The 22,612-nt window shown below is 36.6% G+C and overlaps 1 protein-coding gene across 1 annotated transcript in view; it reads left to right on the top strand.

Annotated features, from left to right (window-relative positions):
• The window catches only part of TMC1 (transmembrane channel like 1), a 202,955-nt gene that overhangs the window by 1,439 nt on the left and 178,904 nt on the right, over nt 1-22,612 (top strand). The window lies entirely within an intron of this gene.

The raw sequence follows: 22,612 nt of genomic DNA, 5'->3' as shown, positions 1-22,612 counted from the left end.
ACTAATTAGCAATAACTAGAAAAATGTCTACTATTTATTGAGCCACTACTATATGCCATATTCTTTGCCTATGTTCATTTTCTGTTCTATATTCAAAATAATCCTATAAAGTATGCTTTATGATCACCATTTGTTCCAATAGGGTCTCAAAGATATGAGGTGATTATTCCTATGACATTGAGCCTATGAATGGCAGAGCTGGGAGTTTGAACCTAAGTCTGATGACTCTGAAGCTTATAGTCTTTCCACTCAAACAAGCTGCCCCTCAAAGTCATGGAAATAACTGAGAATAGCATTCAGTTTTACAGCTAGGAAGGTAGTTGTAGTTGTGTTTCTTATTCAAAGAACCATTCATTGAGCTTCTATTTTACTCCAGTCACGGTGATAAATAATGCAGAATCTAGAGATCAAAGATAAAATGGCCTTGCCCTCAAGGAACCCATGGGCTACTTGGGAAAACTAATAGGAATATTAATGATTATAATGCAGATGTTAGGTGCAGCGAGAGAGGTAACAAGGTACTACAGGGGCCTGACAAAGGCCCACAGTTTCTGTGTGTGTGTGTGTGTGTGTGTGTGTGTATGTGTGTTTGGGAAAAGGCAAAAGACACTTTAGATAAAGGGAACAACATAGACAAAATCAAGGGCTTGACAGCATATAACTTATATGAGACATAGCAAGTTGTTTGCTTTAACTAGAAAATAGTAGTTATGTGTGGCAGACTATGAGAAATGAGAATGTAAGTCCTTGAGAATGGTAACTTTAGAAATCGTACATTTTGGAATGATCATAACCTTTTAAAATTGTCTCAATATGATAGATATTTTCCTTCTGTTTTGGAGTATCTGTCTTTTATTTTTATTTTTTATTTTTTTGAGGTGGAGTCTCACGCTGTCACCTAGGCTGGAGTGCAATGGTGCGATCTTAGCTCACTGCAACCTTCACCTCCTGGGTTCAAGCGATTCTCCTGCCTCAGCCTCCTGAGTAGCTGGGATTACAGGCGCCTGCCACCATGCCTGGCTATTTTTTGTATTTTTAATAGAGATGGGGTTTCTCCATGTTGGCCAGGCTGGTCTCGAACTCCTGACCTCAGATGATCCACCTGCCTCAGCCTCACAAAGTGCTGGGATTACAGGCGTGAGCCACCACACCTGGCCTGGGGTGTCCATCTTTTAAAGACACACTGTAAGAGTCATGATATTTTCCCAAAGAAGATATGTAATTAGTACACAAATACATGTTAAAACTAGACGTTGTTGGTAATCAAAATTTAAAAAAAATTAACCCAACCAAATAATAAAACTAATGAAAATATTTAATATTGATAAGAACAAGATGTGACAAGCATAATTGTGTTTTGCTGATTGGTCTGTAAAGTGGTTCAAAACTTTTGTAAACGATACATAAGCTATTTTAAATGTTTATGCCCTTTGATTCAATAGCACTAGGTTTAGTACTTTATAATAGGAAAGTTATTAGAAATATTTATTGCAGGGTTTCTTTAATGATGAGTCATAAGAATCAGCCTAAGTAGCTATGGTACATCACTTTGATGCAACTTAATGTGTCATTAAAAATCATGTTTATGAATAACATTCCAGATGCATTTAATATATTCTAGCTGAAAAAAAGATACTGAAACATTTTGTGTTTATATATGTCTACATGTATATCTCTATATATCCCTCTCCCTGTCAATCTATAAATTAAAAACTATACATTAAAAACTGCAAATTAAAACTATATACTAAAGAAAGAAACTGGAAATAAATCCACAGAATGTTAATAATCATGGTTATTGTGTTTGAGTGGTAGGACTATGGATAATTTTTCTTTCTATTTTTATACATTTTTCACTTTTTTTTTTTTTAATTTGAGATAGAGTCTCACTCTGTCACCCAGGCTGGAGTGCAGTGGCACAATCTTGGCTTACTGCAACCTCTGCCTCCGGGTTCAATCAATTATTCTACCTCAGCCTCCAGAGTAGCTGGAATTACAGGTGCACACCATCACACCCAGCTAATTTTTGTATTTTTGGTAGAGACAGGGTTTCACTATGTTGGTCAGGCTAGTCTCAAAGTCCTCCCAAAGTGCTGGGCCTCCAAAAGTGCTGGGATTTGGCCTCCAGAAGTGCTGGGATTATAGGTGTGAGCACCACACCCGGCCCATTTTTCATATTTTTAATGATGTTTTTAACTTCAAGAGTAAAAATTTGTAATTTAAAATTTGTTTAACTTTTACAAATAAAAATTCCAAATGAAAATTAAAATTACTATATATTTTTGTTACTGGACAAGAAAAGATGCATTATAGAGTCTGGTTTTATTTTGTTTTCTGATAAATCTATGGCTGGGCAGCAGGTGGGTAATTCTTTTCAAAAATTCTCACTGTTAACCAGATTTCTCTTGGGATAGCTCTGCTGAACTGGAATGAGATCTTCTCCCCCAGAGCCACTTGCTGTTTTGATTTTCTGGAAAGAGAGAAACTATAGAAAGCTACAATCTACAAATTGCTATGTACTACAGTCTACTAAATAGTATAATACTTTATTTTGCAAACTATATCTCTCAGAGTACAAGGCTCCACAGCTAGTCTTGCACCAAATATACGAGGTTCTTGAGTAGTCATTTTCTCAAAGTTCCCATTTCTTTACAAAGCAAGTTGGGGGGGGAAGCAGAGAGAGCACTCTGGTGCTTCCAAAAGCATCAGCTATCCACACTCTGCCTATTGAAAACAGCAAATCTGATCATGTGTGTCATTGTCCAGGAATAAACAATCACAAAAAGGCATCAATGAGGCCTATAAAAACAAGAGTGCATGCGAGAAGATGTGATTGTTATGAAACAGGAGCACAAGGCTACTAAGAGAGGGCAAGCCTAAAGGAAAAGTCATCAGGGTGAGATGGAAATAGATATAGGAGGAATAGTGAACAGTGGCAAGGAAGTAAAGGAATACAAAAGTAATAAAATATCCATTGCATTAGTCCGTTCTTGCATTGCTATAAAGAAATACCTGAGACTGGATAATTTATAAAGAAAAGAAGTTTATTTGGTTTATGGTTCTGCAGGCTGTATGAGAAGCATGGTGCCAGCATCTGCTCCTGGTGAGGCCTCAGGAAGCTTCTATTCATGGAGGAAAGTGAAGGGGGAGCTAGCATATCACATGGTGAGAGATGGAGTGAGAGAGAGAGAGAAAGAGAGAGAGGAGATGCCAGTCTTTTAAATAACCAGATCTTATGTGAACTCAGAGTAAGAACTCACTTATTATGAGGACAGTATCAAGACATTCATGAGGAATCTGACCCCATGACCCAAACACTTCCCACTAGGCCAACCTCCAACATGGGCAGTCACATTTCAACACAAGCCTTTGAAGGGAAAAAACATCCAAACCATATCACCCACATTGAGGGAGCAAGGAGCAGACTCCATACTGCAGAACACACATGGGGAACAAACTTGAGAAGTTTCCCCAGGGCTTAGGGTAAGAGGACAAGGGGCTGGAAAAAGAAAGATAATGGATATAGATGACAGAGAATGGAGTTGGAAGCTACATCTAAGAACTTTACATATTGCTAAGGTACCCACAAAGATAAAACAAACAGAGCAAGTATGAAAGATGTAATAGAAGCAAATGACCCTGCATTGAAAATGATCAAAGTATGCGGATTGGAAAGACTCACAAATTCCAATAAAAAGAATTGAAAACAAAAAAAAAATGCTGCAATAACATTCTTTAAACTATATTAATTATAAGGTTTTAACAAAAATAAGTAGTCAGGCAGTAGTAAAAAGTTTGCCAATAAAGAAATCAAAATTAAACTCTAACTTTTCTTATGTAATACCAAATTCCAGAACTTGGAAACATAATCTGCATGCTTTACCAGGGACCAGATTATGAGGCAGGTATTTAAGATTAGAAAAGTTCTCTTTCATTGGTAAAGGCAACAGAAAGATATATTTTAGAAGTAGAAGCTCTCTAACATAGACACCATTCTGCTGAAAAAAAAAAAATAAGATAAATGTAACAAAATAAAATGAGCTTCAAGGTGTATTTTGGTCACTGAGAGATGATTCAAAAGAAGACTTTGAACAATGAGAATGTTAACATTTAAAAGAATAGGTGGAATTTTTCATTACTCAGTTTGTTCAATAAAATCATGGGTCCACTATAACCTGATATATCTTGTTGCTTAAAGGGAAAGCTTGGCCCTGCCTTTTCTGCTTTCTTCTCTGTTCATGGTATAGAAAACGTATTTTTGTTAACCAATTATTTACTTCACACTTGAGGTAGACTTTGTTGCCATGTTGGATGGCTATTTTGCTAGGTCAAACAGTTTTCTGCCACATGTCTATGTGATTTTAAATAATGTAGCCCTCACTCTCAGCTTCTGCTATAGGGACCACATGCTTTGTGGTAACCAGCTGCTGCCAAAATTGGATGATAGCAGGCTCTTGACCCATGCCTGTCAAGTCATAGGTGATTAAGGGCATGGGAGTTGGAGTCAGACTGTCTGGTTCCAAATCCAAGGTCTACCAGTTGATTTTGACCTTAATTTTCTTATTCTGTAAAATGAGTTTATTGATTGTTCCCACTCAATTTGTTTGAGGTGAAGATTAAATGAGTTAATACCTGTAACTTTTTGACTGGCACAAGACACAATCCTATTACATGTTCTGAAAAAAAAAATTCTCTACATGAACCAAAGGAATGAATTCTATTTCCTCCACTACTACTACAACTCAACACTTCTAATCACCAAATGTGTGGAGGTTTTTCTACATCAGTTTGTCAGACACCTACTAGGTGTCCTGTAATTCAGTTCAGTTCTGACACCATCTACATGGAAACAGCATCCGATCCCATGGACTAAAAGCTCAGTCTCATAAGACTGTCTGTAATGGCCCAAGTGGGTTCTTCTTGCCTGCTGCACAGAAAAACCAATACATTGAGGCAGTGGTGTTGCAGTAGAAAAAGCATTTGATAATCACAAGGCCAGCCAAGTGGAAGGACGGGAGATAATTCTTAAATCTGCATCCCCAAAAGCTCAGGGGCTAGGGTTTTTAAGGATAATTTGGCAGACAGGGGACTAGGGAATGAGTGCTGCTGATGAATTGTGGATGAAATCATAGGAGTATCCAAACTGTCTTCGCATGCTGAGTCAGTTTCTGGGTGGAAGTTTCTGTGTGGGAGTCAATTTCTTGGAATGAGTCACAGGTCTGGGTGGAGTCAGTTAGTTGCCAGAATGCAAAAGTTTAAAAATATCTCAGAGACCAATGTTAGATTTTGACAATGGTGATTTTATCTATAGGAGCAAGAGGGGAAGTTAAAAATCTTGTGATCTCTGGCTACATGATTCTTGAGCAGTAAGTTATTATAGAAAGGCAAGCTAGGGAACAATGGCTGGTTATCGTTTAACTACACCTACATCTTAGCAGAATTTAGGTTCTTCTCATAATCCCAACCTTGTGGACTTTCATTAGTCTTACAAAGGCAGTTTCAGTCCCCCACCAAGGAGGGGATTAGTTTCAGGTAGGGACTGTTATCATCTTTGTTTTAAAGTTTAAAAAGGCAGTCAGCTTATGATGTTAGAAGAAAGATGTCAGATTTCTCTCACTGTCATAATTTTTGCAAAGGTGGTTTCATGGCCCCACTTGAAATGAGAATGGGAAGTCCAGGTTTTCACCTGTGCTTTAGACTGGGTGGAGATAAATTAAAGGTTCACAGGACCTCCTCCTCAGATTTGACCATTTGCTAGAATGGTTCACAGAACTCAGGAAAACAGTTTACTTACTTGATTACCAGTTTACTTTAAAAGGAAATTACAACTCAGGAAAAGCCAGATGGAAGAGAGGCATAGGGCAAGGTATGTGGGAAGGAGCATGAAGCTTCCATGCATTCTTGGGCTCAGCACCTCCATGTGTTTAGCAACCTGGAAGCTCTTTGAAAAATGTTCTTAAGCCAGGTGTGGTGGCTCATGCCTGTAATCCCTGAACGTTGGGAGGCCAAGGTGGGTGGATCACCTGAGGTCAGCAGTTCGAGACCAGCCTGGCCAATGTGGCGAAACCCCATCTTTACTAAAAAGAAATTAGCCAGGTGTGCTGGCACGTGCCTGTAATCCTAGCTATTTGGGAGACTGAGGCAGGAGAATTGCTTGAACTCAGGAGGGAGAGGTTGCAGTAAGCCAAGATTGTGTTACTGGCCTAGGTGACAGAGCAGGACTCCATCTCAAAAAAAAAAAAAAAAAAAAAAGACAGAAAGAAAGAAAAGAAAAAGAAGAATGTTCCTTCAGATTTTTATGAGGGCTTCATTGCATATACATACCCCTGCCTGGAGGTTGGTCTGGAGGTTGGGCTGAAAGTTCCAACTCTAACCACATGGTTGATTTCCCTGGCAACAGCCCCTCTTATCATTAGGGACTTTCCAAAAGTCACCTCATTAACACAAACTCTGGTGTGACTGAATAACAAAAGATGCTCCTGTTACCTTTATTGCTCTTAGAAAATTCCAAGGGTTTTGGGGCTTTGTGCCAAAAACAAACTATATATATATTATATATATAATATACATATAATATATTATATATATAATATATATTATATTATATATATTATATATTATATTATATATAATATAATATATATTATTATATATTAATATAATATATAATATAATATATATTATTATATATTAATATAATTATATATATAATATAATTATATATAATTAATATATAAATATAATTATATATTAATATATAAATATAATTATATATTAAATTATAAATATAATTATATAATATATATTATATATAAATATAATTATATATAATATTATATATAATTATATATATAATAATATTTATAATATTATATATAATTATAATATTATATATAAATATATAATATTATATATTTATATATAATATTATATATTTATATATAATATAATATATATTATATATTTATATTTAATATAATATAAATATATAATATAATATATATTATATTTAATATTATATATAATATAATATATAATATATATAATATATAATATATTATATAGAAATATATATATTATTTATATATATATTTATATATTCTATATATATAGAAAGTATAGAAAGAAGCTAGGGAATAGATTAGGGTTGCAAGGAGGGATAACAAATGGAGATTAGGAAATAGTGGAGACTGTGATTAAGCAGAGCCTGTCATTAGGCATTTCTGATATAAACCCAGATGCTGTCATATTACCTCACTGAATGCTTGCCTTGAAACACTTGTTTTAGCGAAGATAAATTCAGCACCTAAGAACGGCTTATCCTTTCTATGGCCATTGAACTTATGAGCTCCACTAAATAGGATAACTCCCTTTATGCCGGGAAATCTACCAAAATTACCTGTGTCAGAAGGGTAAGAAAAGAGAATCCAGGATCCAGAATGGGATTGAAGTGATCTCCCATTCTTTTTGTGATATTTAGACTGCCTTCTGCCTCTCCAATTGACAGAATAAAGACCAAACTTCTACCCGGGTGGGTAGGGCCTATCCTGAGGATGGAGACTTTCTAAGTATAGATGGTCAAGAAACTGGTGCACATTTCAGTTAGACGCGTCTCTAAATTTTCTGGGCTTGGACTATTCTAAGAATGAATAATTATGAAAATTGAGGCAGCTCAGAGACTCATTTTCTAAGATTTCAATATATGATTAGCAAAGTGCTATAGAAAAAAATAAAATGGCACAGTTTGGGGGTGGGCATCTTGTATCTTTCTGTCCCAGGTCTTTCCTGTGCTTGTAATTCTTTCATTGATAAAGAACTCAGCTATCTATCCAGGCATGATGGCTCATGCCTGTTTTCTCAACACTTTGGGAGGCTGAGATGGGAGGATCACTTGAGGTCAGGAGTTCGAGACCAGCCTGGCCACCATGGTGAAACCCACAGGGTGAAACGTCTCTACTAAAAATACAAAAGTTAGCTGGGTGTGGTGGTGGGAGCCTGTAGTCTGAGCTACTCAGAAGGCTGAGGCAGGAGAATTGCTTGAACTCGGGACTTGGAGGTTGCAGAGAGCCAAGATTGTGCCACTGCACTCCAGCCTGGGTGACAGAGCAAGACTCCATCTCAAAAAAAAAAAAAAAAAAAAAAAAAAAATCGAATTCAGCAATGTGTGGTTCTTTTGAATCTATGGTATGTATTAGCACATCACCCCAGAGCAGAGGTTCTCAACAATTGATTTTATTCCCCAGCGGACATTTGGCAATGTCTGGAGACAATTTTGGAACTTAGAGGCTGATGCTATTGGTGTTGTGGGCAGATGACAAGAGAGACTGCAAACGTTCTCCAATTCAGAAGGCAGCCTCCACAAAAAGAATTATTCAGTCCAAAGTGTTAATAGTGCTGTTACTGAGAAACCATGCCCTAGAGAAGCAGCCTAGAACTTTGAGTTTTTCCTTTTTTTTTTTTTTTCAATCAACTAATGAGAATAAATGTGGAGGAGACGGGCAAAAATGTCAGCAGCACCCTGTGGTTTTCAAAATCATTTCAGATATTTGCTATTCACCAGTGTCAGCCAATGTGTTTATTTTTGAAAGGTCAGAAATTTCATAGGGCCAGATTACTAAAATGCTTATTAATATTTTTTTGTTTTCAAGAGCTTATGTTAGTTATCTAGTATAGAGAAGTCTACCATAGAGATCCCTTTGTTCTGAGTACTGGACCTTTTTCACTTACCAAAACTCTTCTACTGTATACGTTCTTCACCCTGATAATCCAAGAAGTCTGAATCCTCCCCATGGCTCTCCCCTGTTTCCATCCCCAGTCGGTGGGTTTCCCACAGGTCTCCAGTGTGCTTTGAAAGTGGGACCTCCTAACAGATTCACAGTTTGAACATGGTAGTCCTCTGAGCTGTTCAGTATTTTAAATCTCTCTGCAGTTAGTTATAATCATTCAACTCTTTTAGTCATTCTTCTAATGTCAGTATAGATAACTAAAAGATTGTAATATTAGAAGACCTATTTCCCAGAGACCACTAAGACAATCTCATGGATATCCCACTGTAGTAAATAGAGTCTATTTTCTACCCAGCATCTGGTAGAGTAATTCAGACATGTGTTTTGACAGTTTGCCTGAAAGTAACTTGACAAATAATTTTACTAAAGAATCCTAGAAAGTCAATGGCAACATTTTGTTCATTCTAAGTTGTTCAAGCCACATCCTTAGATGTGGTTGATTCAAATTTCTTTAGAACTGGAAAAGTACAAGAGAATTAGTATTCCAGTAATAAGGAATCATGGATTGTGTTAGTCTTTTTTAAAACATAAACTAGTTTAGCACATAAGTGGTGGCCTAGTACATTTTAAAGTGGAGTCCAAGGGAAATTTCTTGAATTGCTGTAGTTCTCATGGTGTCCTTCTGAAGCCTTGTAGATATTGATCATGCTGCCTCCCACCACCACCCCCTTCATTCCAGATCAGCTCAAAGACAACTTGGAAGGTCCTATCCTGGTCTCCTGTCTGAAACATATACTTTCTCTCCTCCCGCCCCCAGCCTTCCCATACTATCCCAATCCTTCTCTACCCTATTATTCCTCTGTTTTGTTTTCAGTATAAAAATCTTATCTATTTCTTTAGACGTTAATCATCTATCACTCCCCAGACACTACAATGTCTGCACTCATTCCCTGAGTAACTGAAACCTAGAGGCCCGGGAGTTATTTTTGAAACTTCCTTTCCTTGGCTTTCTCCTCTAACTGCTCTTCCAATTCATCGGCTGGGTTTGACTCTTCTAATTCCAAATCCGTCTGGAACTCGTATACCTCTCACAGTGTCCACTGCTGTTGTTCTGGTCTGGGGCACAATCGACACTCATGTTCATCCAACTGCAGCAGCCCCCTGCCTGCTGCTTATTTTGACCACACCTCTTTTTGAACCTATTCTGTACAGAGGAGCTGGAAAGAGTCAGTAAAAATACAGAGCATAGTGTTCATTGCCTTGCTTGGACAGGACCTGCCATGTGTGTCTTCTCTATAGTATTGGCTGAATGCATAAACAGCGAGAAATAAATGTGTAGAGAGTAAACTGATAGAAAGCTGCCCTCAGTCATCTCCCATGGAGAGGGCTAGTGATGACTGGCGAAGGTCACAGAGCTACTATGTGTTAGATTTTGGACTAAAATCAAATTTTTCTGAGAACGGTCAAGAGTTTATTTATAGAAAACATGCTGCTCTATCTCTTTATTCCTTCTCACTCCCTGCAAATTAGTGGCATTTTGGTTTACTTTAATGCACAATTATTTTTAATTTTGACTGAAAAATTAACACTCATTTACTTCTGAAAACTATTTCTTTACTGAAGAGCATAGAGAAATATGGGAATAATTTATCAACCTACCATAGGTGGAATTTTTACTTTCATCTTTATACTTTCTTCTTCATTGTTGCTTTTTTTAAAAACGTAAGTATGCATTTATTTTTATAATCAGGAAATATGTGAAGTTACATAAATGTGTAATGAATTTCATTACTGGGAACAAACTACTGGTGATATTTTACACTTGATTTTAGCCAAAAGGCCGAGAAGCGATGCTGGTGATATTCTAATGTACTATAACTTATTCTAATATTTCATGGGATTTATTTGCAATTAGTGTGATATAAATTTCCATAATGTATGGAAAGATATATTAGAAGATGCTAACCATGGGCTTAAGAAAGTAGATTTCATAATTTGAAACACGGCCCACACAATTAATAAGTATAAGACATTTGGCACTCTACTTCTAATCTCTTGATTTTTTATAGCAACTGTCTTTAAGAACCCCAACATATTCATGGATTTTTTAGAAACTTAATTACTTCTTAGAAAAATCCTTTGAAAAAGGAAAATTATATTTGACAGTTTTCTAAAGATTTTCTGTGCAGAAATTGTATCTGGATATACATATAAAGCCCTGAAGTAATCTATACATTTTATCACTGGTCTTCAGATATGTTGGCAGAGTCACTCGTGAAATATATGCTTGAAATTAATGTAATTACTCTGACATTTGTTATTTTAATAAGCATTCTTAGCTAATACATAGAGGAATAAATTAAAGGAACTCTAACACCAAAATTATCCTTTCTTAATTAAATAAGAAGGACTGCAATTATTTAAAAAGTGTATGTCAAATCCAAGTTGCCTTCAAATGTAATTTAATTTTCTGTTACTTACGTTTTAAATTGGCCATAGTTTTTTCATTGTTCATCTTTCTTAATTCTTTAGGGACTACTTATCCCCTAACTCCAGCAATCAAAATTAATCCTAATTTGCATCACAATAATTTAAAATAGATCAAAGAACCAATTTCATAGCCTAATTCAAAAACATCATGCTACCAATATATAGTATTAATAAAACATATTTCTGGTTTTGCCGATCCAACTTTTTTTTTTTTTAATTAAGTGCCTAACACAGTGCCCAGCACAGAAAAAGCACTTGATACATGTTTGGTAATGTCTTTGTGACTGTCATTTTTACTAATGTTGTATACTGGTACTACTAAAGGCTAATGGGATGCTTGTATTATGGTGTGATAATATAGTTAGGATGACCACTTGTCATGGCTGACCTGTGAGAATCCTGTTTAATGTCTATTGTTCCAGTTTTCTCCAACTTAACATTTTAGCGCTCACAAGTATGTGATGTGGAGGATAAATTTTATGGTCACCAATCCTTTATTGTAAAGAATCATGATGCAAAGGCTCCAGTGTAGTCATCACTCATCTCTTGATTTAGGCATCTAAGCTATCCAGGAATCATCATGGGGGTGAGCAGCCTGAATGACAGTAAGCTTTCCAAATATGGAGACATGCACTTAAGATAGGTATAGTTATTCCAATGCCAATCTCCTCTTACCTGCTGTATGTCAAGAATCAGGCAACATTTAGGAAATGAAACCACAAGTCTTTGTCTCTTTTTTTACCCTTTATCTCAAAATGGTTTTTACTTGGGATTTGTTTTTTTGTTTTTTGTCTTTTGTTTTTTTTTTTTTTTTTGAGAAGGAGTCTCGCTTTGTCGCCCGGGCTGGAGTGCAGTGGCGCAACCTTGGCTCACTGCAAGCTCTGCCTCCCAGGTTTACACCATTCTCCTGCCTCAGCCTCCCGAGTAGCTGGGACTACAGGCGCCTGCCACCAACGCCTGACCAATTTTTTGTATTTTTAGTAGAGACGGGGTTTCACTGTGTTAGCCAGGATGATCTCAATCTCCTGACCTCGTGATCCACCCGCCTCAGCCTCCCAAAGTGCTGGGATTACGGGTGTGAGCCACAGTGCCTGGCCTTTACTTGGGATTTGATTATGAATGAAAATGTAAAGAAATTCGCTAGATGTGTCCATCTTTTCATGTGGCAGACAATATGGACTAGATATATGGTGGTCAAAATTACATTTGTGGGTATAGCCTAATAGCCTAAACCAGTGATACTTAACGTGGCAGTTTTTTTTTTTTTCTTTTAAAGACAGGGCCTCACTCTGTTGCCCAGGCTGGAATGCAGTGGTGCGATCTCAGCTCACTGCAACCTCCGCAGCCTGGGTTCAAATGATCCTCCTGCCTAAACCTCCTGAGTAGCTGAGATTATAGGCATGCGCCACCATGCCCAACTAATTTTTGTATTTTTAGTAGAGATGGTGCTTTTCCATGTTGGCTAGGCTTGTTTTAACTCCTGACCTCAAGTGATCCACCTGTCTTGGCCTCCCAAAATGCTGGGATAGCAGGCGTGAGCCACTGCGCCTAGCCTCACCCTGGACTTTATGACAATGCCAAATATATGCACCACGTCAAAAACAGTCCTTTTCACTGTCCTCCAGTAGAAAAAGCTCAATAATGGGTCTACAAACTCCTGGATTTAGTCCAGGCTATGTAATTTGTGAAACTTAGTGCCAAAAGTAGGGTCCTTTGTTCAAAAATTATTAAGAGTTTCCAGATGGCAACAGTGGAACAGTCAATGAAGCACAGGATCCTTCTGTCCCCAAAGTCCTGAACAACTGCAGAAATCTTGTGCCCGTGCATTCATCCCTGCTTGGATCCTCTACCTGTTGATCTCCTTTGTTTTCTTTCCAGACAACAATTATGGACAACTTATTATTAATATATGTGAGCCACTGTGTTCACTATCAAAATAAAAATATGCTTATAAGGTAGTCCAAAATCTTTTTTTTTTTTTTTTTTTTTGAGAGAGAGTCTCACTCTGTTGCCCAGGCTGGAGTGCAGTGGCACGATCTCGGCTCACTGCACTCTCCGCCTCCCAGGTTCAAGTGATTCTCCTCCCGCAGCCTCCTGAGTAGCTAGGATTACAGGTGTGTGCCACCACGCCCGGCTAGTTTTTTGTATTTTTAGTAGAGACAGGGTTTCATGATAGTGGCCAGGCTGGTTTCGAACTCCTGACCTCATTATCCGCCTGCCTTGGCCTCCCAAGGTGCTGGGATTACAGGAGTGAGCCACTGTGCCTGGCCCCAGATCTTAGATTTTGGTGATTAAGGCCCTCACAAGGTAGATGAAATAACACCCAGAATTTGGCTAGCTTATTTTCTCCTTAAGATGCTCAGCTGTGATTTTCTGTATATTAGTCTCAAGCTGCAAATTCTCTATTCCAGGATCTTATGATCTGTGTCCTAACTACATATTATAGGGCCCCAGTGGTCCCTATGCCTCTGGTTCTATTGTCATTACACACTTCCTGTTTCATTCCTATAGACAAATTTATTCATGACTAGGGAACAGATTATGCTAGTAAAGGTGCTGGCTAACACGAGTATAAGGCAAGAACTTAAACGTAAATATCTCTAGGGATTGGACAGGCAATGTGCCTTAAATAGTAAAGCTATCAGGTAGGGATTGACTGCATGCCTGCAGAGGAAACAGCTGCCTATTTAGCCACAGAAGATTATTGCCATGTAAAAATGTGAGTATGGTTTGTCAAATATTTTTAAAGAAAAGTCAGAAATCCAAAAATTTGTATGAAATTTTTAAACTTTTTATATTGTCAATTCAATTTTTAAAAAGACTTAATACAGGCAGAGAAAAATAACTGCAGCCCAAGGTTAAGCCAAGAAGTATCAGTTTTCTACTTTTTCTTTGTAGTCAGATTTGTTCAGATATAATTCAGATGTAATAAATAAACCCTTTAAGTTCTATGAGTTTTAACAAACACCTACATTAGTGTGACAATCACTGTAGACAAGATATAGAATAATTCTCTTGTCTCCCCTCCAAAATTCTCTCAAGCCTCTTTGTGGTTAATTCTTCTAGCTCCTGGCAATCACTAATAAATTTTCTGTCTATAGTTTTGCCTTTTAAGAATGTCAAATAAATGGAACACTACTGTATGTAGCCTTTTGAGACAGGCTTCTTTCACTGAGCACAAATAATTTGGCTTATTCATGTTGTTATATGTATTTAGATTGTTTCTATCTAATTTTCAAAGGTTTTTTTCCTTCCTTTCTTCTCCTTTCCTCCCTCCTTCCGTCCTTTCTTTTTTTCTTCTTCCTCCTTTTATTCTGCCTTTTTTCTCTCCTTCCTACCTTCCCACTTTTTGAGATATCAGGTGTACAGAAGTAGATTAATCTTGATATTTATTTCATAACATACTCTCATTTGGGCCCATGCATGGCTTGTATTTCAATAGCTCTATTGAGATAAAACTCATGTACATTCACATGGGGAAACAGCCCTGTGGAGGGAAAGAAATTGATATGCAGTAAACTACACATACTCATTTACAACTTGAAAAGTTTGCCATATGTATACACAATGAAACCATCAACACTTTCAAGGTAATAGCATATCTCAGTTTCCTTGTGTCTTTATGTTATTCTTCCCTCCTTCCATCTGATCTGCTTTCTGTCACTGCATTTTCTAGAATTTTATGTAAATTAAATCATATAGCATGTGCTCTTTTTTTGTCTGGCTTCTTTCATGCAGCATAATTATTTTGCCATTCATATCAGTTTTTGTGTGTATCAATAATTCATTCTGTATTATTACAAATTAGCATTCAATTACATGAATACATTGCAATTTATTCATTTGTGAATGGACATTGCATTATTTCCAGTTTTGGCTGCAACAAAGATTCATGTGGAAGTCTGTACAGGGACATATGCTTTCATTTCTCTTGGGTAAATGTCTTAGAGTAGAATGGCTAAGTCATATGGTAGATGTATGTTTAACTTTTAAAGACATTGCCAAGTTGTTGTCCAAAGTGTGTACCATTTTACATTCCTGGCAGCAGTGTATGAGAGTTCTAGTTCTTCACCATCCCCCTTCCAACACTTGCTATAGTCAGTCTTGCAATTTTAGCCATTTTAATAAATGTGTAGTGGTATCTCACTGTTGTTTTAATTTGCATTTCCCTAGTGCCTAGTTATGTTGAGTCTTTACTTTTGTTTATTTGCCATCATTATCTTCCTTGGTCAAATATCTGTTTAATAATTCATACATTTTTTATTGGACTGTTTGTTTTCTTATTAGTAACTCTGGAGAGTGCTGTATGTATTCTGGATACAAATGTATGATTTGCAAATATTTTCTCCCAGTCTGTGATTGTCTTTTCATTCTCCTAGCAGTCTTTTGAAGAGCAGATGCTCTTAATTTTATAAAGTTCACTTTATGGTTTTTTTTATTTTATGGATTGGACATTTGGTGTTATATCTAAAAAAAAATCTGCCTAACCCATAGCCTTATGTGTTTTCTTCTAGAAGTTTTATAGTTTTAGGTTTTACATTTGGGTCTATGGTCCATTTTGAGTTAATTTTTGTATATGGTATAAGATGCAGATTGAAGATTTTTTTTAATATGTGGAAAACTGATTGTTCCAGCACTATTTATTGAAAAGACTAATTTCTCCATTAAATTGTCTTTGTATGTTTGTTGTGAATCATTTGACTATGTATGTGTGAGTCTATTTCTGAATTCTCTTTTCTGTTTCAGTGATTCATCTATGTTGATGCCAATGCTACACTGTCCTGATAACTGTAGTTAATAAAGTCTTAAAGTTAGGTAGTAAAAGTCTGCTGTTTTCTTCCTCTTCAAGGTTGCATTTTCCTATTCCAAGTAATTTGCATTAATCAAAAAGTACATGGAAAATGTGTATTATAAAAAAAGGTATGGAATTTAAAAAATTTCAAAATTCTTTTGCATCAAAGTAAATGTGTACTAACTTGTTGTAATATGTGTGAACAGGAGCTAGTTTGAGGCACTAAAAAGGATAAATCATCAATTTAAAAACAGCCCCTATCAGAGCAACATGAATTCTGATAAAATTGAAGCAAGAACAAATATCAAATTTATTGCAAGTGTGGGTGAAAAAAGTGTGAAATCATTGATGCTTTATGAAAAATTTATGGGGAAAATGTCACATTATCAAATAGATAACTCATTTTAAGAACAGATGATATGATGTCAAAGTCAAAGCCCACAGCAGCAGACCATCCACATTAATTGATAAGAAAAAAAATTCATCTTGTTTGTGTCTTAATTGAAGAGCACTGATGATTAACAGCACAAATAATAGCCACAACCATATACATCTCAACTGGCTCAGCTTACACAATTCTGACTGAAAAATTAAAATTGGCCGAAGTTTCCACTCTCTGGGTGCCAAAACCATTGTGCCCAGATCAGCTGCAGGCAAGAGTAGAGCTTTTGATGGAAATTTTAAATAAATGGGATCAAGGTCCAGAAAGATTTCTTAAAAGAACATTAATAGGAGATGAAACATGGCTTATCAGTATGAGCCTGAAGCCAAAGCACATTCAAAACAATGGCTACCAAGAGGTGGAAGTGGCCCAGTCAAAATAAGGGCAGACCAGTCAAGAGCAAAGATCATGGCAGCAGTTTTTTGGATGTTCAAGGCACTTTTCTTGACTTTCTGGAGAGTCAAAGAACAATAATATCTCTCATTATGAGAGTGTTTTGAGAAAGTCAAAGCGTTAGCAGAAAAACGTCTGGCAAAGCCTCACCACAGAGTCCTTCTCCACCATGACAATGTTCCTGTTCATTGTCCTGAAACAAGCTCTCACGAAATAAAGCTCTAATTTTGTAAGAATTTCAATGGGAAATCATTAGACATCCACCTTGCAGTCTTGATTTGGTTTCTTCTGACTTTTTGTTTTCTAATCTTAAAATAATCTTTAAGGGGCACCCATTTTTCCTTAGTTAATAATGTAAAAAAGACTGCATTGACATAGTCCAGTTCCCAGGATCTTCATTTCTTAAGGAATGGACTATTTGGCTGGTATCATTGCTTACAAAAGTGTCTGAAACTTGATGGAGCTTATATTGAGAAATAAAGTTTATATTTTTCATTTTAATCTTTTAATTATATTTTTCCACAAAATTTTTGAAGTCCTCTCACATATATAAATTTTTGGAATCAGCTTATCAAGTTATTTACATTTACTGCTATATCACACTCTGTTTTGTGAATATTCCAAAATTATAGTCTATGATTTATATGGCTGTGACTATTGCATAATTTACATATCTATGTGCTGATGATCATATTTTGCAATGTTTTTGTTATTGTTATTCTATTATGAACAGCGCTACTAATGTAAATAATGTTTGCCACCTCATACACAGGTGCATGTTGATTGTAATAGTCTTAGTATTAAATTTTCTGAGTCACAGTTTAGCAAAAGCTCAACTTTTTACAGGATATTGCTGGATTGTTTTCCAAAGTAGCCAAGTTATACTCCTATTAGCCATATATGAGAGATTCTAAATATCTTCCTTCTTCATTACTATTTTCAGACTTACTAATTTTGCCAGAAAAAATACATGAAAATTCATACCCATACCTGTAGTGGTCTTGATTTCCATTTACTCAGAAGAGATTGGACTTTTCTTCTTAGGTTTATGGGCTATATTTTTCCTTCTTTTATGATATTACTGTTCATGTTTTTGCTCATCTTTTATTGGGTTACAGGCCATTTTATTATATTATATTTTATTTTATTTTATTTATTTATTTTTTTTTGAGACGGAGTCTCGCTCTGTCACCCAGGCTGGAGTGCAGTGGCGCGATCTCGGCTCACTGCAAGCTCCGCCTCCCGGGTTCACGCCATTCTGCCTCAGCCTCTCTGAGTAGCTGGGACTACAGGCGCCCACCATCACGCCTGGCTAATTTTTTTGTATTTTTTTTTAGTAGAGACGGGGTTTCACCGTGGTCTCGATCTCCTGACCTCGTGATCCGCCCACTTCGGCCTCCCAAAGTGCTGGGATTACAAGCGTGAGCCACCGCGCCCAGCCTATTTTATTTTTATTTTTTATTTTTTATTTTTGTGATGGAGTCTCGCACTGTCCTGCAGGCTGGAGTGCAGTGGCACCATCTCGGCTCGCTGCAACCGCCGACAGGCCATTTTATATCCTAACATATGAAGTGACTCTTCAAATCTTTTGCCATTTTTTTACTGTAGGTGTGCTTGTCCTTTTCTTGTTATAATATAACAGTTCTTTATTTTTGATACTAATCTTTTAGAAAGTGTTCTGTCGGGCTGGGCGTGGTGGTTCATGCCTGTAATCCCAGCACTTTGGGAGGCTGAGGTGGGCGGATTACTTGAGGTCAGGAGTTCGAGACCAACCTGGCCAACATGGTGAAACTCCGTCTCTACTGAAAATACAAAAATTAGCCGGGTGTGGTGGCGGGTGCCTGTAATCCCAGCTACTCGGGAGGTTGAGGCAGGAGAATTGCTTGAACCCGGGAGGTAGAGGTTGCAGTGAGCTGAGATTGTGCCACTGTACTCTAGCCTGGGTAACAGAGTGAGACTCCATCTCAAAAAAAAAAAAAAAAAAAGAGAGAGAAAAGAAAGTACTCTGTCAGTGGCAAACATCTCTTACCACTTTTTTTTAGTTTTCTTTGAAACCTCTTTTAATGAATATAAATTTTTTATTTTAATGTAGTTTAATTCATCTATTCTTTTATAATTGTCTCCAGTTTCTCTGGTATTGTTTTCATAACCTTCTGGATATGACTCTTGCAGAACATCTTTTGTTAATTTTCGCATGGTTTTTGTTATAATAGTATTTAGAGTTATTTTATATATTTATAGTTAATATTAATCAAATTGCATGTTGTTCTTGCTCTAAATTACAGATTCAATAATTTGCAACAAAACGTTATCTCTTTGTAAGTCCTCAAGTTAATTAAGTACTCTGGATATCTTTACATAGAAATACTTGTATCAGCTGTCTTCTGTCTTACTATTCCAGTTAAAATCCAGTATCTAGAATAGGGAAAAACCAGGTGAACATCAGCCTTAAAGAGATTTATTTTAAGACATAATTTAGGGTGCTCTCCATACTGCCTTGGCTATGTACTAGTGTATATATTCTAGAAGGGTCAGATACGTGCACAAATTGATTTGTGTAGCCAAAAGCTGCTCCAGTATAAATGTGCCACCAGGATCCATTTCAAAACATCGCTTCCTCTTGCCAAGGTTAGTGCAGCTATGCTTGCTATCACTCAAGTAACCAGAGAATGCCAACGTCCTTACTCTCAAAAATGCAGCCTTTTCTGCACCATTACAATTGGCGCTTTTTGTCCCTTTCCTTTAACTGATGGAAATCTTTTTATCATTCCAAATCAAAGATCACTACCTTCCTATGAGAAGTTTCAATAGAAAGAAAAAAATGTTATACTTCCTCAGAAAAATATCACTTTCTTCATATAGTTTTACTTTCAGAAAAGTTGAGAAAATAAATACTATGTCCCCAAGTTTCCCCTCATTGGAAATTGATTGCTATGTTGAATGCGCTATAGCTTTGCTGCTTAAACTCAAACACCAAGTGCAAGAGTATCTTCTTTACTAACCCATTTAATTTACCAAGCACACTTAGTGGCTGGTATTTCTCACCTTTCTAAGAGTGCACTCACTTGCACTGCCCTCAATATATGTAATTAGGATAAAACCATGGAATGGAAGGCATTAAAAATGAGGCAGGAAAGCACAGGCAGAGTGGGATGAAAACAGCTTTGCTCTGAATAGGACTTATATGATCAGTTTAGTTTTATTCCAAACATGAGCCCCAAATACAACCCCTTTGACCTGAGTACTCCATCCCTTAAATGGCAAACTAAACATTCATGAAAATTTAATGGTGAGGAAATTAGTACCTTCTTAAGTTTCAGATGGTGAAATGGCACCAGGGGAGCACTTTCAGTGGCAGGCAGAAGTGTGTGAATGTGCTAGATCAAACCTGAAATATTTGTCCCCTCATCCTGCAATCCCTCTCCAAACCAGCCAGCTGCTGAGACCTTCTGACGGGACATCTCCAGGATGCCACCCAAAAAAGGTATTTACAAAATCAAGACTGTCTGCAGGACACTATGTCTTTCTGAGAGGTATAAAGGTATTTGAAAACTTTGAAAAGTTTGTTTTACAATTTTTGTTCCCTCTTTTGGGGCTTTCCCTCTTTCATTTTTTTCTGTGGGTAGTTTCCCTTTGTTTCCTGAGAAATTGAGAAGGGTTTAATATCTCTCCACCTTCTTCTCTTTTATGGATGAATGATTTCACCAACTGGTAAGTGCTAAAATTGACCTCGCTTTCACTCAGAAAGACAATGGAGGAAAGGAAAATGCACTGAGATTTCAGCATAGCAACTCAAATGTGGGCTTTATTCCACAGCAGTGACCTATTGTCAGATTGGTGTGTGAGACAGCTTTTGAAAGGGGACTTGTTCTGCTTCCGTTTATGAGTTAAGCAAAGTTCTAAATTAAGTTGAGAAGAGGAAGCAGGTAAAGGCAGGGATAGCAGAGAAAGGAGACATCAAACCCTATTGTTGTAGGATATTATGTGAAGAAATGAGCAATGTGATAAAACACATTTTTGCTCGCTGTGACTTGCCATAGGGTGCATTTTCAGTACTGTGTGGATAATGTGTGGCATGTTCATTCATCAGTCATTCTGTGACATTTATGTAGCTTACACTTGGATCTATTTTCAACAACATTTCAGTTCCCTAAAGACAAACTGGCAGAATTTTCAAATAGGAAAAACCTGGACACACACATTTGCTTTTCTGTATAGACTGTCTAGTCCAGATCATCTTGCTATCAGTCATTTTGTTAGCTTACTTATTTAATCTTAGAATGCAAAGTGGAAACAGAGACCTCATTTAGAGATAATCTAGTAAAGCCGTCCAGCTTCAGGCCCATATCTTGGGAATCTGAGCAGTACCCTATTTAATATGCTCATTTTATTAACTTTAAACACCTGGAGAACATCATTATTGAAAAGGTCATTGCTTTTGAAACAACAAAAACAAAACAACCACTTCTTGTGAGGCTCTACACATCTTTCCAAAGAAGCTATTGGAAATGGCCCAAACTTTCATATTAGCTCTTAACAGGGTGGCGTGGTTTTTCATTAGTAAGAACAGGATTCAAATCTTATTGAAGATGGTCGATTTTAACACCTTAGCATTTTTCTCAACCCTGGGATTTTCAAATTCCTCAGGCTATTTAGGTAGTTATAGTGCTGGCAAACTTTTTAAGTGCCCAATAGTTTTTACAAAAACTTGTAATAAATCTGCTCAGGCTATCTTAATTGCCAACCATCTCATTAAGCAAGTCAAATTAGAATGGATTATTCCTGCTCTTTATTAGTGCTGCATATTATTTATCATTTATTAACCTTATTGCGCTCACATAGCAGGTATTTTAAAGTTTAATAGCTTTATTTTAATTATGAATGTAATATATGCTGTTGCAGAAAATATGTAAACTTTAGAGAAAATATACTAAATGATGCACTGATGAAAATACAGAATCCCACCACAAAAATATCATTATCAACATTTGGGTATTCTCTTCCAAACTTTTTATATGAGAGTTATGTTTGGTTTATACATAATAAAATGGGTAAAAATCAACAAATACAAAGCAAATGTAGTTTTTAAGACAATACTTGGGCTTCATAAGAATGGAAAAAAATGATAGACTTGCCTGGTGGGTTTACATAATGTCACAGTATCATAACAATAGCTCCATTATTGAGTGTCTATTATGTGCCAGGTTCTGTACAATGTTCAGTAGTGAGTCACTGTGATGACTAGAGGTAAAGGAAGGACAAGTGATGCCTTACTATGATGACTTTCAACAAGCTATGAAAGGACAGAACAAACCTTTTTTTTTAACTTTTATTTTAGGCTTGGGAGTACATATGAATGTTTGTTACATAGGTAAACATGTGTCATGGGGGTTTGTTGTACATATTATTTCATCACCCAGGTACATATGCCCAGAACCCAATAGTTTAGTTATCTTTTCTCCTCCCCTCCCTCATCCTATCCTCCCCCCTCACATAGACCCCAGTGTCTGCTGTTTCCTTCTTTGTGTTCATAAGTTCTTATCATTATCGTACTATAAATGAGAACATGGTATTTGGTTGTCTGTTTCTGCATTAGTTGCCTAAGGATAATGTCCTCCAGCTCCATCCATGTTCCCACATAAGACATAATCTCGTTCTTTTTTTATGGTTGCATGGTATTTCATGGTGTATAATATATATATATCACATTTTCTTTATCCAATCGGGACAGAACAAGTCAACTGGCAAGTCATTGCTCAGCTTGTTGAA

The sequence above is a fragment of the Symphalangus syndactylus genome, chromosome 3 (genome assembly GCF_028878055.3).
Source record: "Symphalangus syndactylus isolate Jambi chromosome 3, NHGRI_mSymSyn1-v2.1_pri, whole genome shotgun sequence".
Lineage (NCBI taxonomy): Eukaryota > Metazoa > Chordata > Mammalia > Primates > Hylobatidae > Symphalangus > Symphalangus syndactylus.
This window is presented reverse-complemented; position numbering and strand designations above follow the sequence as displayed.